This window comes from Catharus ustulatus, chromosome 4, assembly GCF_009819885.2.
Source record: "Catharus ustulatus isolate bCatUst1 chromosome 4, bCatUst1.pri.v2, whole genome shotgun sequence".
NCBI lineage: Eukaryota > Metazoa > Chordata > Aves > Passeriformes > Turdidae > Catharus > Catharus ustulatus.
Genome location: NC_046224.1, coordinates 75,416,607 through 75,432,565, shown reverse-complemented (window position 1 = coordinate 75,432,565; position 15,959 = coordinate 75,416,607). Strand labels below are relative to the sequence as shown.

Genomic DNA, 15,959 nt, shown 5'->3' with positions numbered 1-15,959 from the left:
CCCGAGGGGGCCAGAGCCTGCACGGGGAGAGGTGGGTGTAGAATACACGGAAAATATCAATATAAAAGCACTTACATAGTGCTTTACAGGAATATTTTATTTGCTTTTATTTCATTGGTGGGGTGTTATATAGCTAGTATAAATATGAGCTATAAATAATAGGAAAATGAAAATATAAAAATATCAATATATTTGTAGAATATAACATATTAACAAATACAAGTAACAAATTTCTGTGAAATATATACTGTATAATAATGCAAATAGCATAATATATAAGGAATACATATAAGAATGAGAATAGAAATATGAAGATGCAGTTTAAATGTTTTATTGGTGTTATTTGGTTAGAGGCAGGGTTTTTTATAAGTAATATAATCAAAAATATAAATATACAACAAATATATACAGACTTGTAAAATTAGTAATATAAATATATATGCATATATAAATATAAAATAAAAGTACATATATGTGCAGGATATAACTAATAGGATATATTCTTCTATCCATAATAGATAGATATATAAATTACAGATATAAATATGAAAAATATAAAGAGAAAAATATATTTAAATATTGTTTGAAATAAAGGGGGTTTTTTCTTTCTACTTGGTGAGGGGCAGAGTTTTTAAATAAATAATATTTAAAAATATGAAGATACGAATATGTAATACATAAAGATATAGATATACGTAAAATAGAATTCAATATTAGTAATAGAAAGATTTTCTATATAATAGATAATAGAAATAATATTGTCTATATGTTAGAATAGAACTAATCTATAAATATGTATAGATTGTGAATATAAATAAGAACAAATATATATATATATATTATATTTCAAGGGTTATTTTTGGTTTTATTTGGTTAGAGGCAGAGATGTTTTTAGTTTTGGTCGGCCGTCTTTTGGGGCATTCATTTGGGAGGATTTTTGGAAGGGATTATTAAATTCGTGGCTTTTTTGCCTCCTCTGCCCCGCGAGCCCGGGCTGAGCTGGGCGGCAGTGTCGCCGCCGTGTGGACACAGCGCGGTACTGCAGCCACCCCGCAGCCCAGCCCGGCCGAGCCCAGCGGTGCTGTCGGTGGCCGTTAATTAGCGCGGGTGCAGGCACTGCCCAGCGAGCTCCTGCCCGGCCCCGCGCTCCCGTCCGTGCCCGTGCGATGGCCGGGCCGCCCGCGGGACTCGGCGGCAGGAACACACCGAGCTCTGCGCGTTTAACGCGAGGCGGCTCCGCCTTGTCCCGCGAGCTGGGCCGAGCCGGGAGCCAAGCTGAGCCCCGGGGAATGCAGCTAGGCAACCCGATTGTAGCCGAGTGGAGCCGATGAAAGCCGAAGTGCGGCAGTAGCGAGCGGAGCCGAGTTTAGGCCGAGTCCCGAATGTTGCCGAGGTTACACGAACCCCGCCCGTCTCCACCCAGCGCAGCAGCCGAACCGAGCCGGGTTCAGCCGAACCGAGTCATTCAAACAGCATAAACAAACCCTCAGAGTCTCAGGAGCACGCCCAGCACAGGTAGGCAGCTTTGGCAAGATCTTTGCAGCTGTATTGAAGACATCTTTCCTTGCACAGCAGGGCTGCTTCCCCCACCCAGCGCTGCGCTGTTCTTGGTGTCTGCAGTTATTCTCTGTATCCTGCAGCCCCAGAATCCATAGGTGTCTCCCAGGGCTCTGGAGCAGCGCCGTGTTTGGGTGTTTGGCTTTGGAGTGGGGGAAGTGCATGACCTAAACTGTGGCATATCTGCTCTATTCCAGGAGGCCCGGAAAAGCAAGCTGTTATCCATGAGGAATCCCTTCCTCTTGAAAGTGGAGCTGTCTTTGAGACCTGCAGCCAAGGGTGAGATTTAACTTTATACCATTCTTTGTTGGAATCACCTCTATGAAATCTTAACGTGCTTCAATAGAACCTGCAGATCCCCTAGTGAGGGGCCCCCATCCTAAACCCCCCCGAACCCCCGGGGACACCCAGTGTGATGTAGGGAAATCCGGAGCCCCGGCCAGGACACCGGGACCGCCGTGCCATCCCTGAATCCCACCGCTCCCATCCCGCGGTACTGCCTGCACCCCGCGGGTGTGCGGAGCCCCCGGAGCCCCCAGCGGAGAGCAGCGCCGGGCTCCCCTTCCCCGGGTCCGCACAGCCGCGGAGCTCCTGCCCGCCGCACCCGTGTGGAACGAGCGGGGCTGGAGCACGGCAGGAGCCGCTCGGCTGGGCACGGTTCCACTCGGGCTGCTTCTTCAGCACCGCCGGGTGAGATACTGCCCCCCTCCCTCACAACACAAAAAAGCTCTGTAAGGGCAAAACCTCGTTTATTGAAACTCAGCTGAGAGTTTTCTTCTTTATTTTCAGATCACAGGATCTATTGGGGTCCAATCGACCAAACCAATCTCTGGGTCACAAGTATGCACCTCGCAAGGAGGAGAATCCTGAGCACCAGCAAAGGAACTGCAGCTCCTTCTTTTCTGCTGAAGCTGCTTTACACACCAGCCCCTGCTACGGCTGTAAGGTAGAACTGGCTGGCAGCCAACACAACAGCACCAAACTCTTCCCATAACCCTGATTTTCCTCTCCCTTCCAGGATATACCCAGCAGTTGTAAATTTGCTCTTGCAATGTTTTTGGGTTTTTTTTTTTCAGGAAGAAATGAGCAGGACAGGTCCTGAGGCTGTCCTTGCTGCATGACCAAAATTCTCCTGGAGAGTGGCAGGGGGCATTTCCTGCAGGTGAGTGTTGCTAAAATGATGGTAGCTGCTGAAGCTGGGGCTGCTTTTGTGGCCCAGAGCTGCACAAAGGCCTCTCAGTGTCCCTTGCTCTCTGGCAGCAATGTTCCTTGGTGTTTGTGTGTCTCAGCTGGCAGGGAATGTGGGGTAGGAGGAGGCCGGGAGCCCCTGGAAGGCAACCAGCACCTCTTGTCCTTGGGCTCTGCGGTGTCCTGCCTGTGCCAAACACACCCCAGGGATGGGCGCTGGGGTGCCCGGGCAGCGCTGGCACGGACACAGCTCAAGGGCTGCCTGCGGCTGCTGGGCCAGGGGCTGCTCTGAACATGCACCTGGAGATGCTTCAGCCTGGACAGAAGCCAGGGACACCCTAAGAACACCCCAAAGAACAGCTGGAATTCCCTGGTGATGGCAGCACAGGCTGCCTGCAGAGGGGCTCAGGCAGCAATTCCTGGTTCTGACTTTCCAGAGCTCCCACGCAGCTGCCAGGTATGTCCTGGCCACCCCAAATCCCTTCCCTTCCAGCCTGAGGCCATCACCCAGCAGCAGCATTAAAGCCAAGGCAATCTTCTGTTAGAGATACTAAATCCCAAGCAGCAGCCTGCAGAGATGCCCGAAAATCAAAGGTGTGGGTGGGATGAAGTTTTGTTTGGGTGAAGGTGAGAGTTTTCCAGGGAGCCAGCTGGAAGTGCAGAAGGGATGGAAAGCTTTTGCAGGTGGGTCCCACTGGGGGTGTGCTGAAGGCAGGGATGTGCACCCCTTTCCTGAGGGAAAAGAACTTGCAGAGGTCACTGCTGAGGCCCTGAAAGGAACTGAACTTCTGCATTGGGCTGCCCTGGAATGGGCCGGGAGTGCCTCCAGCCCCTGCCTTCTCCTGCTTGAAAACATCACCTGGAGCCCTTGCTCAGGGGGTTGAATCAGCTGAATTCCAGGCAACTCTGTCCAGTGCCCCCAGGGACATGGGTGGGGCTGGGGGATGAGGGTTTTAAACAATAAACTCTTTGGAATATTCACCTGTCCCTGTCCAGATTCTGCTGAGCTTCCTTGGAATCTCTGCCGGTTCCTGGCACAGCTGGTGTTCAAGGGCAGCTCTGCATGGGAATAACCACAATCCATGAGACACTGTGAGGTTATGATAGTGGGAACTGAGCAGGGAATTTGGGGCTATGGAATAATTCTTGGGAAGTAGCAAAGCTGACAGGGAACCCCAAATCTGAGCACTGCACAGAGAACAATCTTTGTGCTGCCCTGTTAGCTCAAGCCCCTGGGCTGCGAAGTTTTGGGAGTCAAAGGTATGGAATTACACAAATCACAGCAGCTGGGCTGTGATCACCCAGAGGGACAATCCAAGTCCCAAACAATTCCTCCACAATTCACTCTGGGGGAAAACACCCTGTGCCTGCCAGGAGCTCTGACTCTGCTTTTCCTACCAGCTCCTGAGCAGTGTCAGGGCCACCATGAGAGCTTTAAAATCCAGATAAACCCCAAATCCCACACACTGATCAAACCAAATGAAGAATTACACTGTTGTCATCAACAGCTCAAAACTCTGTTATGAATACTGTGACAACAATGTAATGGATTCCCAGGAACCTCACTGATGCTCTTGGTTTCATTTTTATGTATGTTTAATCCCTCATTTGGCAGCTTGTAAAATTTATCCTGGAATTCAGAGGTCAAGCAGAATCAACCTTGGATTGATCTTCACCTCTGCTCCCACTCTGTGCAAACACAACTGGTGCCAAGGTGAGTGAACTCATCACCTCAGCTTTTCCCCTCAAAATATCCCTGCCTTATTTCCCTGTAGATGAACTCAGATCCACTCGCTTCACTTACCTCAGCAATCCCCTCAAAAATGGCACCTCACTGCCCTTGACATCCCCTCACATGTTCCTACACAAACACTGCTCACTATTCAGCCAACTAAAATCGAGAGCAAATGCTGGTTGGGCTTTAAGAACTTGAAATAACTTGGAAGCACAAGAAATCACCTTTTTCTTCTGCTTTGTTTTCTTTCAGATGCTGGACTTGTCTCTGTGGATGTGTGCTGAGCTCTCACTGCAGGGGACTGTGAGGCCTGTATGGCTGTGAGTTTGTGTTCTTCTCCCTAGGGAATCAGAAATTATTATTAATTAGACCACAGAAATGCTTTCTGAAACCTTTCCCCTTTCCTCCTCTTTGCTGGGTACATCTTCTCTTTCTGCCTTTGAATTTAGAGCTGTTCCTGATGTCATTTCCCCTGCCTCACTTCTGTGCAGCTCCTAGCTGGGAAAAACTGGAATAACTTAGCAGGGACAGAGGGGAAGGTTTTCAGTTTCACCCACATCCCAGATTCCCATGGCAGTGACTCCCAGCAGGGAGGAAAAGAGGAACCCTGCATCCTCTGACTTATCCCACAACACAGGCAGGAGCCCTCCAGGCCAGAGCCCTGGTGCTGAAGCCTCTTGGCTTTGGCTGCTCAAACACCACAGATTTTGGCAAAGATGGGAGGAGTGTAATGATTTCTCCTGTGCTGAAAGGGAGGAGGAAAAGAAAATTACAGTAATTTCACGATTATAAGCCACACTGAGTATAAGATGCGCTTCTGGGTTTCAGCAACTTTTCATTCTTTGTCCATACACAAGCCGCACCTGATTATAAGCCGCATGTTACAATACAGAGTGTGATAAAAGGTATCTGTTCTATCACCATCTGTTGAGGGTGGGGACAGTGATCCTTATCTCCATGGCAGATATTCTGCTAATGGGCCATCCATTGAAACCAGGTTGGGCATTGTTCTTTATCTTTTCACAACCCATCCTTCCTCCAGCCAGTCATTTTCTGCTAATGGCCATTGAGTTCCACTGTGTGACTGATAAAATTACTGCATCCCATTGGAAGTTGCTCCAGCCAGGGGGAAGAGCCCAACATTTCTTACCAAGATAAAAACAGAGGTTTTGGGACACTAAGGGAGCCCCTTTCTCCACTGGACTCCAGAGGAAAACCGGATTTCTCCACATCACCACTGGACCTCCAGAGGGAAACTGCACCTTGTACAGGAGCACTGCTCCAACTGAGCCACATCTGTCACTGCAGGAGGATGCAGCCACCATGGAATGGGACTGCTACCAACACCCTGCCTGACGGGGTGTCAGGTTGTACTCTGACTTTGTCAGGGTTTGGAGTTTGTTTCTTTGTAGTACTGTATTTCTATTTTAACTTCCCTAGAAAAGAACTGTTATGCCTAATTCCCATATCTTTGCCTGAAAGCCCCTTGATTTCAAAATTATAATAATTTGGAGGGAGGGGGTTTACATTCTGCATTTCAAAGAGAAGTTCCTGCCTTTCTCAGCAGACACCTGTCCTCCAAACTAAAACAGCAACTTTTTGTTCTTTGTCCATATATAAGCCACACCTGATTATAAGCCGCACTTCTGGTTCAGACCAAAATTTTAGTCAAAATGGTGCGGCTTATAATCGTGAAATTACTGTAAGTCCACTGCAGAAGGCTCCAATTGCTCACTGTGGGGTTTTATCCATCAGGTGACACCAATTCAGAGTGCCCTTTTCCAGCATTTTCATTCCTAACTATTTCAGACATTACATGGAAACAGAACATTGGCACACCAGGGCTAAGAGCAGGGGAAGTGTCGGGGGAGCTGGAGAAGTGAAAGAGCATTTTCTTGTTTAGATTCATCAGTGCTTGGAACTTGGAGAACAGGTGGTGCTGCATGCACCAAGGACAGAATGCCCATGCCTTGGTTGTTCTCCTTTGCTCGTAACCCTTGGCTTCAGCCCCTCTCAAAAGGAGCAGAGAATTCCCCCAGGATAAGAGGGACTCTGGTCCCACTCCAGGGATGTGTCCAGTAAAGGAGGGGAGTTGTTGAGAGGGCCTGACCACAAAAACCAAACCCCACAAACACTGCAATGAACTCCATGAGCTGCAACACCAAGTGTTCACAGCAGGCAGAAGCAGGAGGTGCAAGCAGGACCAAGAAGTACCACTGCACTTGGTGTTTGTGCTTACCTGTGTTTTTGTTCTGCTTCCCTTTACAGCTGCTCTTCTGCCAAGGTTAGTTCCATTTTCAGAAGCCTGTGTCCCATGTAGTCAAGGCTGGAAATCCTCACTTAGGATTTCCAGGTGACATCTGGATTTGCCAGGAAGTGGATGCACATGACCATTTCTGTGACAGGTCAGTCAGAAATCATGGAATCAGAAACTTGCTCCTCACTGCCCCACTTGGAAATACATTAAAAAGCAAAAAAAACCCCAACCACCACAGAACAACCCATAAAAGACAGAGCTAAGTGCAGCTTCATCTTAATATTCTGCCCAGTGATGGAGAGAAAGGAGGAAAGCTGTTTTTGCTGTTCTTGCAGTTCTGCACCAAGTAGTTTGGAACAGCCAATACTGCCCTCACCTGCAGCTGTGGCAGCTTCCCTCCTTCCTTCAGCCTTGCCCTGACTTCTGAGGGGCCAGAGGCACCCACACACAACCCAAAAAGGATCAGCACTCACCCCCACTGCTAGTGCAGACATCTTCATGGTCCATCTTTGGCCAAACAAACCCCAGGATGTTTTTGCTTTCCTGACAGACTTGGCCAATTACATTTACATTTATCAAGACTACAGACCCTGTATGGCTCTGGGGTCAGAGCCCCCTCTGGCACAGGAACCTGAGAGAAAATTTGAGGGAAGAATCCAGGAGCAAATTGCAATCCCAGCTATGCAATGAAGGCCTACTTCTGGCAGGTTCCTTGTGGCTTTTGGGGCACGAGAAAAGCCTTTAAATCATAAAACCATTATTGTAAACTCCACATCGAACACTTGGCTTGATAGCACTTAATGTTACAGACACAGAAGTGTTTTGAGATTTGGCATTTCCACACAAACACATTAAAAGAATTAAGTGTGGAGTCCTTCAGCTCAGTTCCTCCAATCTTATTTTGGTGGTGTCACTTGACATACCAAAATAGTAATACTTAAAAACATGAAAAGCTATTTGCCCGCCCTCCTTCTCAAGTTTCCAGTTTAAGTGTCCTTTTAAGAGCAGGTTGAAGAACAAGAAGAAAAGCCCAAGACCTACTATCGGCTAGTGCACCCATCACCCATTTTCCATAGATTTTCATTCTATAACAAAATAAATTTGTATGTGTAAGAACCCTTCCAGTAGGAGCAGGTGTTGAGCCCACACCTTGTAGGCCAAGGATCAGAGGAGGAGTGGCACAGAGGGATCCAAAAGTGCCCAAGAGAGGTCCAAGTTCACTGTGTTTGGGCAGGATTATTTGAAACCAAAGCACTCTGCAGCTGCGCCAAGTCTGGAGTTCACAGAAACAAAACCATCTCCCCTCCTGGCTCGTTTTCTGCCTTCTCTCATGGAGGGAGAATCACATCATGCAATGACAATAGATAAGATGGTAACACCAGTCCCGTGCCCCCAGGATTGCTGGTACCAGGGTTCATTCCCTCCTCTGGCTGACAGAACTTAAACCCAGGTGTTGTGGGATTTAAGGAGCAAAGCCCAGCTTTGCTGCTTGCTGTTCCACTCCCTCCCATGTTTGCAGAGCAGGAAGATTGCTGGGTTCCATATCACATCCCAAAGCAGCAGCCGTGGGAGTACTGCTGGAAGCCAGGACACCCTCCCCTTCTCAGACACCAACCTGACTCATAAGCCTCACTCTCCTCCAGGGGCAGAAAAACCACAAACCAGTAAAAAATGGGTATTTTACACCACCCAGGACCCATTTCAGAGGTCAAATATCCCACACTGTGTTCCTGAGCATTCCCAAGGCTTTTTGACAAGGAAGCAAAACTTCACACATGAAGGAGCATTTAGCTTGTAACAACATCTTCCATAAAACTTCCCACACGAAAGCTCAGAGGTTTGTAACATCCTCGGTAGCACATAGCATATAAAGTATCAGGTCCCGGTACAAGGGCCACAGCAGAACCTCCTGCACAAAGGGCCATTTCCCTTGTAACAACATCCTCAGTAAAACGTCCCAGATGAAGGACCAGGTCCAGTGTGACACCAGCCTCTGTGCAGCAATAAGCACAGCCTTTATCTGCAGCTCACAGGATCAACGCCTGCAGCAGTCCCGGGAAGAAAAACACGGGATTTTGGAGAATCAGGGAATGGAGGAGCTGTGCTGTCCCAGCTCTGCCTCTTCTGCCAGCAGCAAGGGGAGATGCAGCTCTCAGTCAGGAGATCACTTCAGTTCAACCTCCCAGAATCATCTGGCAATGCTTACTATGAACCCCAAGGTCCCAGTGCACCATCTATGTGCTATCCCAGGAAGTTCAGTTGGTCTCTGTGGGACAAAACCTCTTGTGGGCCCAAGACTCTGACCCCGCTTACCTGAACCGTCCAGCTGTAGGATCAGTGTTCTAAACAAACATTGGATCCTTAAAGGCAGAGTCTGTCACCCTCTGTAAAACCCAAGGGGAGAGCAAGGCTCCAAAGGCAGCCTCTGATGCTGCCTCCAGCCCCTGCTGCTGCAAACATTGCCCAGGACTTGGTACAGATGGGATTGAGCCTTTGCACAGCTCCACAAACCCAAGAGACTGATGGAAATAAACCAAATGATTGATTTAAAAGGACACTGATGAGGCTGAAAGCTCCACTCCAGCAGCTGGAACTGCTGGTGCAGGGCACCAGGTCTGAAGGATCGCTGCGGCTCTGCCATTGAAGCCAGCAAAAACAATGACCAAATAGAAACAGAACCTTACCTAGTTCGATGTCCCCATCTCTGGCTCCTCCTCACGGGGGTTCCCTGCTCCAGGGAGGAATGTGCACACAGCTCCCGAGACCTGGGCTAAGACGCTGTCCCTACCAGCAGAGGACAAGGGGTTAACAAAGCTTCTGGACACATTCTGGCCTCAGAGTGGTTAGACAAAACATCCATCAACGTGGATCTTTAATAAGGACAGCTTGTACCGAGGCTTGCAATAGACTTTTGTGTGCTATTTCCTCAAAGTCTCTGTTTCAATACGCTTTGATATTAGAAGTGCTTAAACAAGATTTACCGTGAGCTCTGCACCCTGCCATGCTCCAAGCCCTAAGGAAGAGCGAGATATCCTCACACTCATCCAGGCTGAGGCAGCTCTCGTGTAGGGAGGGAGCTGCAGACAAACATTTCAGAATCACCCCTGCCCTGAGAGTGTCCAGACCTGGGAAAAAGCTGTTCCCACCACCCTCCTGGGATTCCCTCCCTGCCACTTTGCTTCCAGCTTAGGAAGGTTTCTCTTGGGGGCATTTCAGCATCACAAAGGGCTTTTCCAACCTCAAGCCTTCCACGGGATGCCCAGTGAGTGACCCAGCAGCATGCACACATTATCCTGCCATGAGCCAGAGCACTCCAGGGCACCCTCGGAACGGTGCAGAGAGCAGGACAAAGACACAGCTGCACCACTGATCCTGCTGCGTGCTTTCCCAGTGGGGCACGAACAGCACTTCCTCCTGATCCCAAGAGCTCCAAGGAAAAGAAATCACTATTAAGGTGCCACTGAAGACACCAATACTCCTGCCCCAGAACCACAGCCCAGCAGCTTTCTGTGGGAGAGGGAATTATTTGTGTAGCTCAGAAGCTAAAGCATTCCCTCAGGAACATGAAGGTTCCCGTGTCCATTTCGTGGTCCCATTTGTCATTTAAGCATTTTTCCAAGACAGGTTAAATCAGAATGAGGCGACTCGGTGCCAGCACAGCATTAGAGAGGGGACAGCAGGAGAGACTCACCAGGCAATATTCCCTGCAGACGCTCCATTGCCAGCGCTCCAGCTGCAGTATCCTCATTGCTCAGTGCTCTTTCCAGGACTCCCATGGGGAAAAGGATGGCTCTTTCCAGATGCAAATCCCCAAGGAACTATCGCTCCCAATCACTGCTCCTCTCCCCCCTGCTCCATCCTTTACCCCTTTTCCAGCCACGGCCACACCCAGGACACAAAAGGAGGCTCCCAGGTGCCTCCAGAGACCCAAATCATTCCAGCTGGGTCAGGAAATAAATATAAATGAACTCGTCCCTTTTGGGGTAAAAAATTGTCTTTGTCCCCATTCCCTCTTCTGTCTCCTGTTCCTGTTTCCTAAGGTAAAATACACAGGTGGGCTCAGGGGGAAAATGCAAAAAAACCCCAAAGAACAGCAACAAAAAAAAACTTATTGGAAAGTTCAAGCCCAAAGAAAATTTGTTTCGCCATCGGTTTCCATCAGGACTGTTCAGTTTTCCCCACTGAGCCTCGGCCGCAGCCACAGCACCAGCTTCTCTCTGCGACCCACAGGGGTGGCACAGGGACACCCGTCCCGCTGCTTCCCGGAAAACGGGGCTCGGCCCGTCCCACAAACGTTTCCATGGCAGCTGGGAACGCGGCAGGAGCTTTGTTTCGAGAGCCTCAGGGACAAGCTCGTCCCCCGCAGCAGCTGGCCCCCAGTATCAGCGCTCCAAGCGCGCACATCCCTGTGGATCCCGGCCCAGCTGGCCCCCAGTACCAGCGCTCCAAGCGCGCACATCCCTGTGGATCCCGCCCGGCCCAGCTGGGCCCTGCGCAGCCCGCTCTGCCCTCCGGTCACTCACCTGCAGCCACCGCTCGCTGGTTCCGGGCGCCGCCGCCCGAGCCAAGGGGATTTCGCCCATGCCACGCTCAGGACAGGTCGCTCCTGGCGGCCGCAGGACAGCGAGCGCCGCGTTCTGCGCGGCGGGGCGCGCTCGGGCGGACACGGCGTGGGCAGGGCCGGAACCGCAGGCGGCCCGGACCCCGCCCCTGCGGCACCCGCCGTGCCCGCTCTTTCCGGTCTGTCGCTGCCGCCCTCTGCGGAGGTGCCGTCACCGTGCTGCTCATTGTCCCCGAAACACCCGGTGCTCCACGGAGCTGATGGGCCGGGGCATCCTCACCTCGCCCCGGATCTGAACATGTCACAAGCACATCGCTCACCCTCCTGACACTGCTGTCCCAGGGATTTTCCTTTTCCCAGGGTCCAGAACTCATCAAAACAAGTGAGAAAATGCTGTCGGCATACGCAGCTGCGCAGCTCATGGAAAGGTCCTGTTAAAAAAGAACTGTACTGTGATATTGGCTTTCACATTATATATTAGTTTCTGCATTGATCATAAGTATTTAGATACAGTATCATATATACCTCTAATTAGCTGTTAGTATAATGTAATCTGCCAGTTTAAGTATATACTGCCTAGCTTATAGAAATAGTAGTGTGGTGAATATACAGTGTTATTTGCCTTAGCTACACACTGGGTGTTAAATACCTCTATGTGACCAAAACAAATGGTGTAAGGCGATCTTGTTCCCCCCCTTCTCCGCTGACTGAGTTCTCCAAGTGATAACTGTGACACAAACAAGAGCACTGGAGGACAATTAGAAAATACCAGGGTAAATTTAAAGAGGACATAGTAAATCCTTATCAGAGGATGTAAAACAGCAGGATGAAGACAGAAGGAGGAATAAAAAATATTAACCTGACACACAGGATGTCATGCAGATAAGCCAGAGTATGAAGAGCCCAAGCAGAAGAATTTCTGGAGCATCAAACAGTTCACAAGAATGTTTGAGTAACGTATGGACTGCATGAATATGCAGGCACCTATATGGGGACTACTGGTGTGCTCTCTGGCTGTTTGCCAGGAGAACCCCAGCACTGGACATCTGTCTCATATTTTATTCCCTACTAATATATATTTTTTTAAATTCTGTAGTGTCATTCTGTTTTCCACAGTCCTCGCTGGACAAGTGACACAAATGGCACAGGAAGCATTTTAGCCAAACCAAGTGGCAAAAAACCACATTTGGGGCAGAGAGAGGCTGAACCCCTGTAAGGAAATCCACTGAAACAAACAAAGTGATGGAAATCCAGGGTTTGGCTGTGTCCACCACCTTCTGGTATGCAATGTTATTTTATTATCCCAAATAGTCATAGACCAGAACAAAAAAAGATTTTAAATCCTATGCTTATCAAGTCTAAGTGCAGATGGGATGAAATTAGAGAAAATCTGCCTGTAGCCACTTGTAAATTACTTTCCAATCATTGAATAATTATTTTCGTAATGCTGGCCTTGAACTACAGAGTGTGAACTCACCAATGTGGGCTGCTTGGGTTTGTTGCAACGTTGCCTTCAAACAGAGAAAGGTTATCTTGGGCACCCCAAATTAAATGAGAAAGAAAAAAAGAAAAGTGTCACAGGAAGGACAGGACAGTGACTGCTGAAGCACCTGGTCAGCAGGGAAATGTACAGATTTAAGTAAGATATAGACTGTATTCACTGTTTTTGTGATTAATGGCTCCAGGTCCAAACTCGAGAAACCCCCATTTCCTCTGTCACCTGTGCATCCTTGTTGTGTTTCCTCGAATGTCTTGTAATACTTTGGAATACATTCTTCCCCTGCTCTTCCCTGTATTTTTCAGAAATGGTTCATTTAGACAGCACAGCACTCACAGAGAACCAACCCCGCAAGAGTCACAGCATGATTCCACTCATCCCAAAATCCTGGACAATGGCATCAGGTCCGTGTCCTATCCCAGAGTTGTCTTCCAGCAGTTTTCAGTCCCACTGTGGCAAGACAAGAGAAATGAAAAGGATTCAAGTCTTGAACATCAGATTGTGGCAAAAATGGGTTCTTTTAGGAAGAGTGGACATACACAGGGGATTGGAGAACCTGCTTGGCAACACCTCTTTTCCACATGGGCTGTGCAAGCAATTACTTAATATTCCAATACTTCCACTTGGAGGCACACCCTGCTGTTTCACAGAACTTTCATTTGCAGCTGGCAGGCAACTGTCATTTAATTCCTACCTCTTAACCTGGAATTAGTTTTATTTCTGCCCTCTGTACTGTCTTGTCCTTAACCATTTTCCTAGGCAGGATTATAAACTGTACTTGGAATTAACACACTTGCTCCAACCTGAGGAACTCCAATCAACACCTTGGCCTTGGCTTTCTGAATTCACATCCCAGTGACGTGACTTCGGGCAGTCTAAAGTTTTACAATTTGATTTACTCCACACAATTTCTAAGCAACATGTTCTGCACATTCCTTTCCTCCCTCACAAGTATTTTTTACCTGCCTAAGACAAAGGTGGCTGAGGTAAGTCACAGATTCCAGGTAAAAACCACCAACTACTGCAGGAGGACAATGAACTGTGCACAGATTTTATTCACAGCTCTGTAATGTGAGCTCTAAGACTGAACACAACTCAGCCAGAAAGGACCAGGCAGTTGGCTGCTGTGCCCTGGTGGGGCTGGGCTGGACCCAAACTGCATCCCTGGGGAGGCCATGAGCCCAACCCTGCAGCCTGTCACCGAGCACTTCTCAGTTCCCTGTCAAACAAAAAACACAGGAAAACGCACAATCATTTCTTCCAACTACAAAAACCACTGCAATGCCTTTCAGGAGCCAGAATGTTTAGTCGGTTCTTATTTGCCATTCTCGAGGTATTTCAGCGATAAATTCCCTGACATTGCTAAGAGCTGAGCAGCTCCTAAGTGGGAGGGTTACCAGTTATATTTTTCTAACAGTAGCTCAAAACTTAAGCAGTTTCAGCATCCACCAGCCTGAAGCCAGTGGATTTCAGGCATCTTGCATGGATTTTTTATAACTGAAATGAAAATTCCCCCTGCAGTCTTAAATACATAGCTATCTTCTGCCACTTGACTCTACTGAAAAGCTTTCTGCTAATATATACCATATTTCTCTAACAGAGGGAAAATTATATTCTTAATTTGCACATTATCTATCACCACATTGGTTATTGCAGTATTTTTCTACGCCAGCCTCTCGGTACCAGGTCATACATCAGCAGGATTTCAAGACTTGGGCTTTTCAGGGGATTTTTTTGCCCAAGTTCCAAGTCAGATGCAGCATGTGCTGTTCTGGTGCATCTCCTCAGGGGATTGCAGCCCGTGCCCCAGCACTGCAGGAGCGGGGGCAGTTGAAGCTGCTCCTTCCCCACCGTGCCCTCTGCGAGGCTGAAGCACTGCTCAGTCCTGGCCCCCGGGAAGCATAGCAAGATGCCCTTTGGCAGCCCAGGCCTTCCCGAGGGGCCATTCCCGGGGGGATCCAAGGGGCCATCCCATCAGACTGCAGTCTCTGCTTTTTTAACACTTCCACTGCCAAGGTGCTGCCGTATCAGGTTGCTCTCTCTTGGGTACCTGAGAGGGAGAATGCATTGAAATTACCTCTGCAAACCTTCAACCAAACTGCAACCAGCAGGGCAAATGGCAATGAAAACTTTCCCAAGGCAGGCAAGTTTAATATCTTCTAAACATTTCCTGGACACTGATTCGACATGATTATCAGCCCATCATCCAGTAACAAATCGATGGCTGCTGCAGCCTCTTAGTGCTCTTGGACTCAGAGGCTCACAAATATGGGAGTCCCTCTGGCTTGTACCTGTGGGGCATTCTGAGCTACTGCCAGGGGGATCTATCCTGTCATTGACCTCAAGTTCAACAGGGACATCTGGCACTGATGTGGCTTAAATGCTACAGAACAGAAATAGTACATTGTGTACACTGCATTTATCCTTTCCAAGGGAAAACACAGCAGCAAGTACAAACTGAGCCAGTTGAAGGCTCAGAAAGCAAACAGGAAACAAAATAAAGAGAAGTTACCCTCAGGGACCTCCTCTGTGCGTAATCAGTATTAATTCTGGAAGCTTTAAGAGCAAAAGGATAGGGAAAGGATTGTAAACCCTCCCAATCCTGTCAGCCTTCCATCACAGTGCTCTACCTGCACTCTGCATACCTGTATGTTCTCCTCATGAGCCTGGCTACAGTTGTGCAGATTGCCCTGGACTCTGGGACACCTCATTTTGTGTCTGTTTACCTTGACTTTGTCTGTTGAATCTCCTGCTTCTCCTCTTCGTTTACTCTGTGCAGAATCGACTCCAAAAAGGGAATATGAAATGAAATGTACTGAGCAACCCAACAAGGAGGATACAAGAAAGGCACTACCACTTCTGGGCATTGAAAAAACTCCAACTCTAAGAAGTGAGGATATACGTACATCACTCTGATCTCTTCCACGTCCCCATCCATGAGAAAGAACTTGGCAATCTTCTCAGAGGGCTCCTGCAGCAGCCTGTGCAGCAAGAGAACATCTCCACTCCTCAGCTACTTCTTTTCTGCAATTTGTAAGCAATGTCACAGGACATGGAACACCCCACAGGGGCTCTGTCTACCACCTGCGGTCCTGAGCCTTTTCTCCTGACACACATCCCACGTGACTCAAGTGTGATCACCAGATACCTTACAGGTCCCTAA

At 48.5% G+C, this 15,959-nt stretch overlaps 2 long non-coding RNA genes across 6 annotated transcripts; one reads left to right on the top strand and one right to left on the bottom strand.

Moving 5' to 3' along the window:
• Positions 1-1,738: 1,738 nt before the first annotated feature.
• Positions 1,739-11,415, bottom strand: LOC116995101. 5 transcript variants are annotated; one of them, XR_004417657.1, is made up of 7 exons: positions 11,261-11,415; positions 10,429-10,527; positions 9,422-9,521; positions 6,720-9,003; positions 4,705-4,820; positions 3,728-3,804; positions 1,739-1,824 (listed from the first exon to the last, which is right to left on the bottom strand). It is a non-coding gene; the product is annotated as an uncharacterized LOC116995101 (long non-coding RNA). The 5 variants fall into 5 exon arrangements; XR_004417659.2 differs by lacking the exon at positions 1,739-1,824 and adding an exon at positions 2,290-3,477; XR_004417658.2 differs by lacking the exon at positions 1,739-1,824 and having other exon boundaries at positions 2,290-3,804; positions 6,720-6,931; positions 7,211-9,003.
• A 47-nt stretch (positions 11,416-11,462) lies between these two features.
• Positions 11,463-15,598, top strand: LOC116995112. Its single transcript, XR_004417669.2, has 2 exons — positions 11,463-12,578; positions 13,102-15,598. It is a non-coding gene; the product is annotated as an uncharacterized LOC116995112 (long non-coding RNA).
• The last annotated feature ends 361 nt before the right edge of the window (positions 15,599-15,959 follow it).